The following is an 11,712-nucleotide window of genomic DNA, read 5'->3' on the forward strand; positions in this document are numbered from 1 at the left end:
TGAGTCAGGCCTCCTGTTCAGTGGGGAGCCAACTTCTCCTTCTCCCTCTGCTGCTCTCCCTGCTTGCACCCTCTGACTCTCTCTGCCAAATAAATCAATAAAGCCTTTTTTTTCCTTCAAAAAAGTGGCTCATAACTCTCTCCTAGAACTTAGTAAAAGATTGATCTCTTTGGTCATAAGAAACAGAATTGCTGGAATCTTCTAGAAGTTCAATTTTACTTGTTTATTTGCTTCTTTATTCATTACTTATTCATTTTACTAAGTATTTCTATCTTGAATACTTCAGAAAATGCAATTTGGTGATTTCTGATTGTTTTCAAGTTTAAACCTAAAGAATGGCTCTACTACATATTAGGAAATTGTCTAGATTCTATTAAAGGTGGGCCAAAAATCCATAAAGTAGGCTGGAAAGTTCTGTGATGTTAGGCTACTGGGAACCAGACAATGCAAATGTTCACCTCTTACTCTCATACCTAGAGATATGCCAGAGCATACTGACCATTCTCAAAAAAACTCACTTATTCATTCAATAGGCCACCTTTCCTGCGCCAGGTACAATGGTAGTGCTAGAGGTAAGATAGTACTACTCTAGTGGATATACAGAAATATGCCCACTTGCTTCTTTGACTCTTCTCCCTCTAGACTAGTCATTATTCAGGAAAGCTCCAAAAAATTTAGCACCTTTTCAATAGTCTTTGCTGGTTGCTCCTCCTTCTCCTCCTAACTTTCTACTCTGGAAGGATGTCCGCTCACTCAAGACATTATTTTTTTTTAAATTTCTACTCCCTCCCCAGAGGATCGCATCTGGTCACCTGGCTTTAGAAATTATTTGTATGCTAATGACTCCCAGGTGCATATCTTCAACTCAGACATCTCTCTGTGCTCCAACCTGTCCCCTTGCATTACATGTTGGGCTTCTGATAGAGTGCTCAATATTCACATGTTCTGTTGGAACTCTTGGTCTCCCTTCCCCTTATTGGTTCTTCCTAGTTTTTTTTAAATTTCAGCAATTAACTGAAGTTGCTCAAAAACCTACAAGTCAAAAAAAAAAAAAAAAAACACCTACAAGTCATCTTTGATTCCACCCTCTTTCTTATCCCCTACAACAAAACCATCACTAAGTCCCATCAATTTTGCCTCCAAAATATATCACAGATTGATCTGCTTCTCCCCATTCCTACTATGCTCACTCTAGTTCAAAGACTGTCATCTCTTCCCGAGACGGCTACAGGAGCCCCTCAGTCTGTCTCTCCAAACCATCCTTATCCCTTTCTAAGTCATTTTCACATAGTGACTATCTTTTAGAAGTATAAATCAGATTACATTACCTGTTTCATACCATCACTATTTAAAGTTCTTCAATATGTCCATTGTTGTTAGATTAAAATCCAAAATCCTTACCGCACATGATCTCTCAGGCACTGCATGGCCTCACTTCTCCTGTCTTGCCACCATCATTTGCTCTACTTTTTCTGCCTTGCTTACTCTGCTCCATTTGCACTGGCTTTCAGACTGTTCCTTGAATAAGACATATCTTTTGCTGCTCTGAGACTCTGCACTTTCCATTTCCTCTGCGAGAATCCTCTTCCTCTGTTTCTTAGCAGCTGGCTGACTTATACACTTCAGACCTCAGATCATGTGTCACTTCCTCAGAGAGCCCCTCCCTGACCACCTAGCCAAAGTGGTCTTGCCCAGCTACTTTCTACTCATCACCTTATGTATTGCCTTCATGGAACAGATGTAATTACTGTGTTTATTTACTAGACTACTTGTTTGTCCTCTATCTTTGGGCTAGAATTTAAGCCACCATGAAAGTAGGAACACTGGCTATCTTGCTCACTGCTGTATGCCAGCACTAGGAAAGAGTACTTAATAAGTGTTCATTAAAAGAAAGGGGAAAAAAGGGAGGAAGGAGGAAGGAATATGAGCTATAAAAAACTCCCTATAAACAACCACATGGCTGGGATGCCTGGGTTGCCCAGTGGTTGGGTGTCTGCCTTTGGCTCAGGGTTGATCCCAGAGTCCTGGGATCAAGTCCCACACCGGGCTTCCTGCATGAAGCCTACTTCTCCCTCTGCCTGTCTCTGCCTCTCTGTGTATATATATCTCATGAATAAATAAATAAAATCTTAAAAAAAAACACAACAACATCCCCATGGTAGGCAGAATAGTGGCCCACCAAAGATGTCCATGCCCTAATCCCTAGAACCTGTGAATATATTACATTACATGACAAAGGGATCTTGGAGATGCCATTACAGCTAAGGATCTGAGATGGGGAAGTTATCCCATATTCTCTAAATGGGCCCAGTCTAATCAAGTGAGTCCTTAAAAGTGGATAAGGGGGGAGGCAAAAAGGTCTCTCAGAGAGCTGTGATATGAGAAGGACTAGATCTGCCACTGCTGGCTTTGAAAATGGAGGAAGGGGGCCATAAGCCAATGAATGTAGCAGCCTCTAGAATCTAAGGGTGGTTCTTAGTTTACAGAAAATATAAAATGTATTTCTTGTGTCTCTTGATTAAAAATATTTGAGAAACACTGATCTAAATAAAAATCTGACAGTTATCCTTTCTCTAAACCATACAGTTCAAGGTCATGGCATATAACAACCTCCGTGAGCTAATTCCTGCTTTTATTACCAACCGCATCTACCTGTTTATTTTTTTTTTTAAAGATTTTATTTATTTATTCATGAGAGACACAGAGAGAGAGAGGCAGAGACATAGGCAGAAGGAGAAGCAGGCTCCCTGTGGGGAGCCTGATGTGAGACTCCATTCCAGAATCCCAGGATCATGACCTGAGCCAAAGGCAGATGCTCAACCACTGAGCCACCCAGGTACCCCAACCACATCTATCTCACATAGTGAGTCACATACTCTCTGCTGGCACTCTACTGTCTAGTAACAGTTTCCCTGCACATCTCATGCAAACGTATGCTTCTGTAACTTTGCCGATTCTATTCTCTACTTTTCCACTGTTCTTAGAATGGCTAAGTCTTACTCATCCATCCCAACTCAGAAAATTTTATTCAGCCATTTATTCAACCAATATATATTAAGCAGTTGCTATGTGCTCTCATGGAACCAACATTCTGGAATAGGGAGACAGAAAACAAAGAAATAACAAATTCTTTGACAACATTAAAGAAAAGCATAAGAGAAGCTAAGGGGAGATAAAGCCTGGGGAGGAGAGAAGCTGGTCAATGAAGGTATTTCTAGGAGATAAAACTTGAGCTGAGACTGGCACAGGTCAAATGAAGACTTAGAATGAAACCTAGAGGCAGAGAAACAAGCTGGCTGTGGGCGAGGCATAGAAAATAAGGTCAGGGTGGCAAGGGAAGTGACTGTGAGGAAAATGGTAGGACATGAAATGGAGAAGAATCTAGGAGCCAGATCTACCATGGGCTTGTTTGTCATAGAAGGGAGGTGGGATTTTACTCTCAAATCTATAGGAAACCACTGATGTTTAACTCAAGGTTTTATTTATTCATTTAACTGAGTTTTAATTGGGGGTGTCACAAGATATGAATTATCTTAAATATATACATGTAAAGGCAAAAAACAAACAAAAAAGTTAGTCTCGGCTTTGTGTAGGGGGACCAGAGTGGAAGCAAGCAGACCAGTTAGGAAGCAATCGCAGACACCCAGTAAGAAATGATGATGTGGACTACAGCTATAGTAGTAGAGAAGGAAAAAAGTCATCAAACCTTAGGAAGCCTTACTTATTTTTAGGTCAGACTGAAGCCTCTTTCATGGCATCCTGGCATCCTCATATCTTAGTACTTGCCTATTAAGTAAGACTAATTTATTTAGGTATCTGCCTGTCTCCTCCATTTGCTGCCAAATTTCTTATGAGCAGAGGTCACAATTTACGGTACATTGTGGGTATGTGCTGAACTGCACAAAATTTATTTTCTGTGTTCATCTATTTTATTTCTCATTTAAGGTAACTACATTATAACTACATTAAATCTGATTCTGCCACATTGTGGTTGACATCATTAATAGTAAGCTTTTCTTTATTACCACTACTTTATTTTTTTAAAGATTTTATTTATTTATTCATGAGAGACACACAGAGAAGAGAGAGAGGCAGAGACACAGGCAGAGGGAGAAGCAGGCTCCATGCAGGGAGCCCGACGTGGGACTCGATCCCGGGTCTCCAGGATCACGCCCTGGGCTGAAGGCGGTGCTAAACCATTGAGCCACCTGGGCTGCCCTATTACCACTACTTTAATTGCTTCATTAAAATTTGGAATATTTTGGCATAAAGGAAATGATGAATTCAACTAGAAGATAACTGAATTATGAAGGAACAGTTACACAGGGATTTTTTTTAAAAGATTTTATTTATTTATTCATGATAGACAGAGAAAGAGAGGGAAAGAGAGAGAGAGGCAGAGACACAGGCAGAGGGAGAAGCAAGCTCCATGCAGGGATCACGAGGCGGGACTCGATTCCAGAACTCCAGGATCAGCCTCTCCAAAGGCAGGCGCTTAAGCCACTGAGCCACCCAGGCTGCCCCATACACAGGGATTAAATAAGTTTCTGCTTCCTGACTACAAGGGCTATCTACAGGGTATCTTTCAATATCCACTGCAATCTATGGAGCTATGATATTCTCCAAATAAGTAACATATTTAATACCAAAATACTTAATTAGTTATTATAAGAATTTTAAGTGTATGAATATGAAATATGTCCATATGAAATATGCACATATAAAATACATATGAAATATGCATATAAGAGATATATATGAAATATGCATATGTATGAAATACACACACACACACACACACACACACACACCTATATATGAAATAGGCAAAACAGAGGATAAAGTTGAGCTTTTATAGTACATTCATCCAAACATGAACTTGCTCATTTTCTTTGAATACCCTATAGAATACTTTCTCCTTTTATAAGAAACTCAGAACCCCAATGACTTTCAAGTAAATGAGGTATCTTCCAATAAAATGAAACCTCCTATCAACTGTAAACATCTTTCAGATAGCCTGCCTGGAGGGTTGATAATGAAAATTAAAACTACAACTCTATCTTGAATCAGAAAATCAAAGAGTATGCTATGCTATGTCACTGACTCATCACTTAAATGATGAAAGTTTCAGATAGTAAAAACAACGTCTCAGTGAGGGGGACAAGGACCAGCCAGAAAAATAGCAACTAGCAGGAAGGCAGAGGCAACAATTACCCTTCAGTGAGTCTCTTTCCCCACTACTCCAGGAAGAAACACAAAATATGCACTACTGCAAAATCAAATTTTACTAGGCAAGGAAAAATCTTTACCACAGTGATAATTTCATGCAGGCAGGAACACTATCTACTTCCAAATTACTTCTCTCCTGTAGCACCGTGTTAAGTTCAAGGGACAATGTGGTATTGTGGAAAAGAAAAAGACTAGTGAAGCTCAATCCTAATGTGTGCCATTTCTTCCAATGGGCACAGTAACACAGACCAAGACAAAGTTATTGATAAGATTAATATGATAGTGTCATGGACCCATGAGAGTACCTAGAACGAAGTAGTCACTCCACTGAGGCTAGCTTCCCTTCTGGGTCCTGCTTTTGCATTTCTTTTTTAAATCACTTATGACTTTTACTGTACTGGAATTATATGTTTTGTTAAGGGAGGTAAAAAAAAATCATGTTAGGCTATCTTTATTCTTAACTCTAGCTATCAAATAATTTAATAAATCAAAGGAGGAAGGAACTGCGAACTGCAAAAGTTAGCTATTAATTGCCCTGGTCCTACTGCTCTCTTCTCCTTTCAACAGCTGACATTTGAATCTGGGCCACTGCAGAACAATCAAGTGATTGTTCTAGATGTGCAAGATGTGCATCAAGGCTGGCTGTCTTACAAATGAATGCTCTTACTTACCCACTTGACTCCATGAGGCAGAGTATAAAAACCTTCCCTTCTGTTGGCAAAGCTGCTTACAGACATGTCTTACTGGTAGCAGTTCAGTATAAACACAACACTTTGGAGGTCATCTCTTCTACCTTCCCCATTTTACAGATGGATAAATAGAGGCTCAGAGAAAAGACGGGCCTTGCCAAATGTCATTAAGAGCAGAATCCAGATCAGAACATAGGCTTTGTGATTTCTAATCCAACATTACTTCTAGTATGTGAGACTGCTTCTGATCAGTAGCAACAGGAGCAGCATAATACTAAGAATAGTGCTAATGCTAATTTTACCATTAATACTAACGCTATAGTTTGTTGATCTCATACTATATTCCAAACACAATGCACATTACATACAACCTTTGTGATATACACTAGTAAAGCAATTATGATGCCTGATGCTTTAATCTTCAGAAGTTTGAATCATTATTTCTGATACCCTCTTCCCTCTCTCAAAAGAGAATGAAACAAACACAAAAACCATATATATACAACATATAACCACCTCTAATGATCTATTCTACTATGAGGATAGAAAAGGATAATCAAATCCACCAAGTAATTAATTTGCAACTTAGCCATTGGAGCCAACCTTCTTCTCCATAACTTTTTATGAGCTAAGTCATAAAAAAAGAACAGTATCCTGACTGAAGCATTATTTCCTTTTTCCTTCTGAGTCTATCATTTGGCGAAAAATCTCACAAGCCATAACACGGACAAATCCTGGCCTGGTAGATCCTGATTATCAAATCAGCCTCTCCGTGATGTCATGTTAGGTGGTGTGACAGGCAAGGAAAGTAACATCATCTCAACCCTTTCTGCTCTTTCTTCTTTCTATGCAATAGTCCCAACTCCCTTTATGTGAGCCAAAATGGACAGGACAGACACCTGTTTTCCTTTCTTACACACCTGCTGAAGCTTTCCTGATTTTTTTCTCATCTCACTGGTAAGTATTTGTAGTCCTAAGTTATATGTGTTAACATACATAGGAATATTCTTTTCTTGCTTGAAATCATGTTTTGGTACTTAAAAAAAATTCTATTGGAGGGTCTTCTTTCCCTCTTTATGACCTCTTTATCATTTTCTTTTTCTTTCTTTTTTCTTAAGCAGGCTCCATGCCCAGTGTGGAGCCCAAAGTGGGACTTGAACTCTCAACCCCAAGATCAAGACCTGAACCAAGATCAAGAGTTGGACGTTCAACCAACTGAGCAACCCAGGCACCCCATTTCATCACTTTTCTTAAAAGTTCCCTTATACTTTTCTCCTTTCTTTTATATTTTTCTGAAATGTCCTTTTGTCAATTCTATTTGCTTTTATTTCCATTTCAGGTATATCACACTGGATGTAATAGACAGGTTTTGAAAAGTTGCATGTAAACAAATTACATTCAAAATGCATTAGGGAATCTTATCCCATCCTAACCCTTGAATCAGTTGTAGTATGAATTATCTTATAAACTGAACAAACATTCCCACAAGAGAACTACAAAAAAAGAAGTAAAGGAGAAACAGGACATGGATGGAGTCTCGAAGAAACAAGGTACTTTCAAATCAAGTGGTGTTGTTATGTTTCCTTTTTTCTTCCTTGGATTAGCTCTACAAGTCGACAATTTTCATAGCACTTGTTCAATTAAGTTTTAACAATCAAACCTTCTCTATTTTCATTTTCTGAATTCTTATAGAGCTATAAATAACATAAGCCATTTACTTTTGGGAAGGATTATGTACTGGAAAGAGCATGGTGTCTAGGGCCTGAGGACCTGTGTGCCATCCTGTTTCTTCCACTTCTATCTGTGTCACCGTCGCAAGTAACTTCACATTTCAAAGCCTCTTTTCCTTGTTTGAAGAATGGTAATTGATATTTACTGAGAAAATTATATCTCTTTCACTAAAATTTTCTTCCTTAGTTTATTGGAAAGATCTCTCTTTGAACATCCTCAATCTTAAAGTCTATCTGTGGACAGTGGCATGAGTGGGGAGTTTATCTCTGGATCTTGAGTATTGTGAAATCCTGGCAACTTTTGCTTCACCTTGCAATATCAATCACCTAGTTGTTTCATAAAGTGCTATGAGGCATGGCAAATATTAAAAAATAATATAATTACTTTGGGGATTTTTTAAGGAATTTCGCAACTAAAGATAACGGAGGGTGGTGAACTAAGACTAGGGATCATTATCCCACAATTTTCCTCAAGATTTCTTATATAAATGAAGAATTCAGTTGAAGTCTCTACACAAACAACCCCATGGCTCAATATATGTGCCTGATGTTTTACTCAATGTTTATCTCTTCCTCTGCATAGCACTGTAAAAGAGATGTAAATTAAGATTCTAATCTTAATCATCTTTATAGGCATTTACTTAGCAATTTATCACAACACAGAGCATATAGTTGAGTTGTTAATATTTGGTCATCTACTACATAAAGCAACTATTGGTATCTCAATTCTATACATATGAAAATCTGCAAGCTGACCAAGATAATACAGAAAAGCCAGAAGTAAATTCAGAATTAGGTAAATTAGAACCACTTTTCATACTTGAGTTTCCTCATCTGTAAAATGAGAATAAAAATAGCACCTCCCTCACGGAATTCTTATGGGGGTAATAAGAAGCTCTTATCAGAGGCCTGATATATAGCAAGAACTCAATATATACTATCAGCTATTATTATTATAAGGAAAAGGATAATATCACTTACTTTTCAAGGATAGTCCTGCTTTTTTACTTCTCTTTGCCTATTTTTCTGGCTCATCACTAAAAGATTAATTAAAACTAGATTTAAAAAAAACTAGATCCCATACCTCCTTTATAACAGGTGACTTTATGCCAACTATTATCCTTGACATACTAAGTGTTCTCATAATTATTGTCTTCCCAAACAGTTTTAACTTCTTGAGGACAAGAACTGTGTCTTACTTTTTTTTTTTTTTTTTTTTATTCACTACAGTGACCAGCACAATGTCTTGGACACATAACTATTCAATACGTATTTGTATTTTTAAAAAATCATCGTTACCATTAACAAAGACCACCACAAGATTCCAAGAGCAAAGGGCACTGGACAAGCTTTCTTTGGGATTTGGCTTTCTTTTTACGTTGGTCTGCACAAATTTACACGTAGAAGTTAAGAGGAATGCTGTTAGTGTATTTACAAAGATGATAGATAACTTGGCAGAGAACAAAGCAGGTTTAGTAATACATAAATAATTCCACATTTGAGAAATGATGTACAACATCTACTAAGAGGATCCTTCTTCCATAAAAATCCTACATATGCTTTAGAGTTTTTTTCACCCTAGAACTCATTCTAACACAGGATTCAGAGCTTACCAAAATTTGGGAATTGACCGTCCCACATAATCATCATGACATTCAAGAAACAAGACATATCAAAAAAGAATGTCGTAGAGGGCAGCCCTGGTGGCGCAGCGGTTTAGCGCTGCCTGCAACCCAGGGCGTGATCCTGGAGACCCTGGATCGAGTCCCACATCAGGCTCTCTGTATGATGCCTGCTTCTCCCTCTGCCTGTGTCTGCCTCTCTCTCTCTCTGTCTCTATGAATAAATAAATAAAATCTTAAAAAAAAAAAAAAGAATGTCGTAGAGCCTTTCCTGACTAACAAAGTGCTGGTAATGGCTGAGGATTTTACATTACCATGGCGGAGGAGAGTGTCAGCTCTTTGCCACTAAGGCCCCCTTGGTTATACGTTGGACAGAGAAATAGCGCACTGTACCATTTCTAATTAATGGGAAATGAGAATATAATGTTTGTCCAAGTGGAATGTTACGAGCAAAGATAAGAAACACAGAAGTTGGAGCCAGAAATCTGTAACTTACCAGCTCTGTAAAAGTGTGAAAATTTCCATATCTGTAAAACGAGAATACTAATAACAACTTCATCAGCTTTTCAAAGATTTATATCTCATAACAATATATACCCAAAGTCCAGGTATAGAGTGGAGGCTCAACAAAGGCTTTTATACACACAGGATATACACTGTGAGGGACTATAACAATTATCCAGAGTGAAGGGATAAAGATTAATTTTGTCCTGTTCTCCAGACATACCTGGGAAAAGTCTTTTTGCATTCTTCTAGGTCACTGTGTTTAAGATGTCCATCTACTCATGCAGATACTTAACCTCTTACAGTGCGTATATGTACTGCCCTTTAACCAAGTGGGAAGCGCCTTCCTAAAGCCATCTCATCCCCGAGAAGATGGAATCTGGCCAGCGGCTAGCCAGTCGGCCTGCCCCAGAACATTCCACTAGCGTAACTAACTGGCCAGGTAGGGACTCTGGGTTTGTCTACAGAGGACACAGGAAAGTGCTGCTGACAATGGAACAGTACACTCCCCAGGCGAGACTAAGACTTCTGGAAATCCTAGTCAGGGAAGGCCTGTTTTCTATCCCGAGGCACGCCTGAGGGCCCGGACCAGCACTGGCCCCCGAGGGATGCCCTCAGCCCTTCCCCAGAGCCAGCCCTCCCTGCCCCACGCACCCTCCATCCTGCGTCCTGCCCCAGGGAGCGCCCGGGAGGCTCGGTCTGAGTCTCCGTCCCCCTTCAATCGGCCCAACTCCAACCTGGCACCCCAAGAGCACATGAGCGCCCAGAGAGCGAGGACCTCGGTGAGAAGCGCAACCGCACCCCGCTCCAGCCCCCAGCCTCCGGGGGAAGAGAAGCACAGAAGCCCGGGCGTGCAGACCCCAGCCAGGGCCACGTCCCCTCGAGCCCCCTCGAGCCCCCTCGAGCCACCGGTCACTCACTGCGCGTCGCGGTCCCGCGGGCGGCGGCTTGGGCAGGCGCGCACCCCCGGGCCCCGCGCTCCCGGGCACGTGTCGCGCTCGCCCCCGGCGCCGCCGACTTCCCGCTGCCGGCGCGCGCCCTCCGGCCGCCGAGTCCGCGGCGCTGCGGGCGACCCGAGGCGGGGTGAGGGCGAGGGGACGCGGCGGCGACCCCCGGCCTCGCGGGTCCCTGGCCGCGCTCCAAGCTGCGGGCGCCCGTGCGCCCCCGGCGGCTTCCAGCGGCTCCTCCAGCAAGGTGAGTTACGGCCCCGCACCTGCCTTCGCCCTGCACGCGGGGCGGCCGGGGGGGGGGGGGGGGGCGGCCCTGGCCTACGACTGGGCGAGGAGCGACTGGACTGGCGCGGGTGCGACCAGCGCGGCCCGTCCCGGGGCTCGGCGTGCGCGGCCACCCCGAGGCGCTGTGTGTTGGGGCGAGAACTTGGCTCGCACGTTCTCCCCCTGCGCGCTCCGCGGTGCCGGCTCTCACCACGCGCTCCCGCCGGCCCGGCCAAGGCACTAGCGCCGTCCTTAGGGTTAGGGTCGGCTCCGAGAAATGGACGTTTAGTAGACGACGTGACACCGACCCTGAGCGGCCCCACGTTCAAGAGGCTTTGTAAGTGGAGTTCGGGGGGAAGAGGGAAAACTGCACCAAATGCAGAGGGGGCTGACGGCGGTGCCTTAACTTAGGACACTATTTCATTGAATCTAGGAATTCATTAACTGTACGACGTACCATTTTCTATGTACCAGTAAGAAATAAGAGCAGTCACATAAACTTTGACATGGGCATTCTTTTTTTTTTCTTAAGATTTTATTTATTTATTCATGAGAGACACAGAGAGAGAGAGAGAGAGAGAGAGAGAGAGAGAGAGAGAGAGAGGGAGAGACACAGGCAGAGGGAGAAGCAGGCTCCATGCCGGGAGCCCGACGTGGGACTCGATTCCGGAACCCCAGGATCACGCCCTGAGCCGAAGGGAGATGCTCCACGGCTGAGCCACCC

The 11,712-nt window shown here is 42.1% G+C and overlaps 1 protein-coding gene across 10 annotated transcripts in view; it reads right to left on the reverse strand.

Moving 5' to 3' along the window:
- Window positions 1-10,771, reverse strand: part of IL12RB2 (interleukin 12 receptor subunit beta 2) — a 71,715-nt gene extending 60,944 nt beyond the window's left edge. For 2 of the 10 annotated variants that reach the window (XM_072730588.1, XM_072730582.1), the window contains exon 1: window positions 10,695-10,771. The gene's annotated coding sequence lies outside the window, so the exon portion shown is untranslated. Of the gene's footprint in view, window positions 1-1,328; window positions 1,590-8,629; window positions 8,686-8,947; window positions 9,033-9,766; window positions 9,798-9,997 lie in introns of those variants that run through there. The other 8 variants (XM_072730589.1, XM_072730583.1, XM_072730584.1 and 5 more) reach the window with 7 other exon arrangements.
- Window positions 10,772-11,712: the final 941 nt, after the last annotated feature.

The sequence above is a fragment of the Vulpes vulpes genome, chromosome 12 (assembly GCF_048418805.1).
Source record: "Vulpes vulpes isolate BD-2025 chromosome 12, VulVul3, whole genome shotgun sequence".
Taxonomy (NCBI): domain Eukaryota; kingdom Metazoa; phylum Chordata; class Mammalia; order Carnivora; family Canidae; genus Vulpes; species Vulpes vulpes.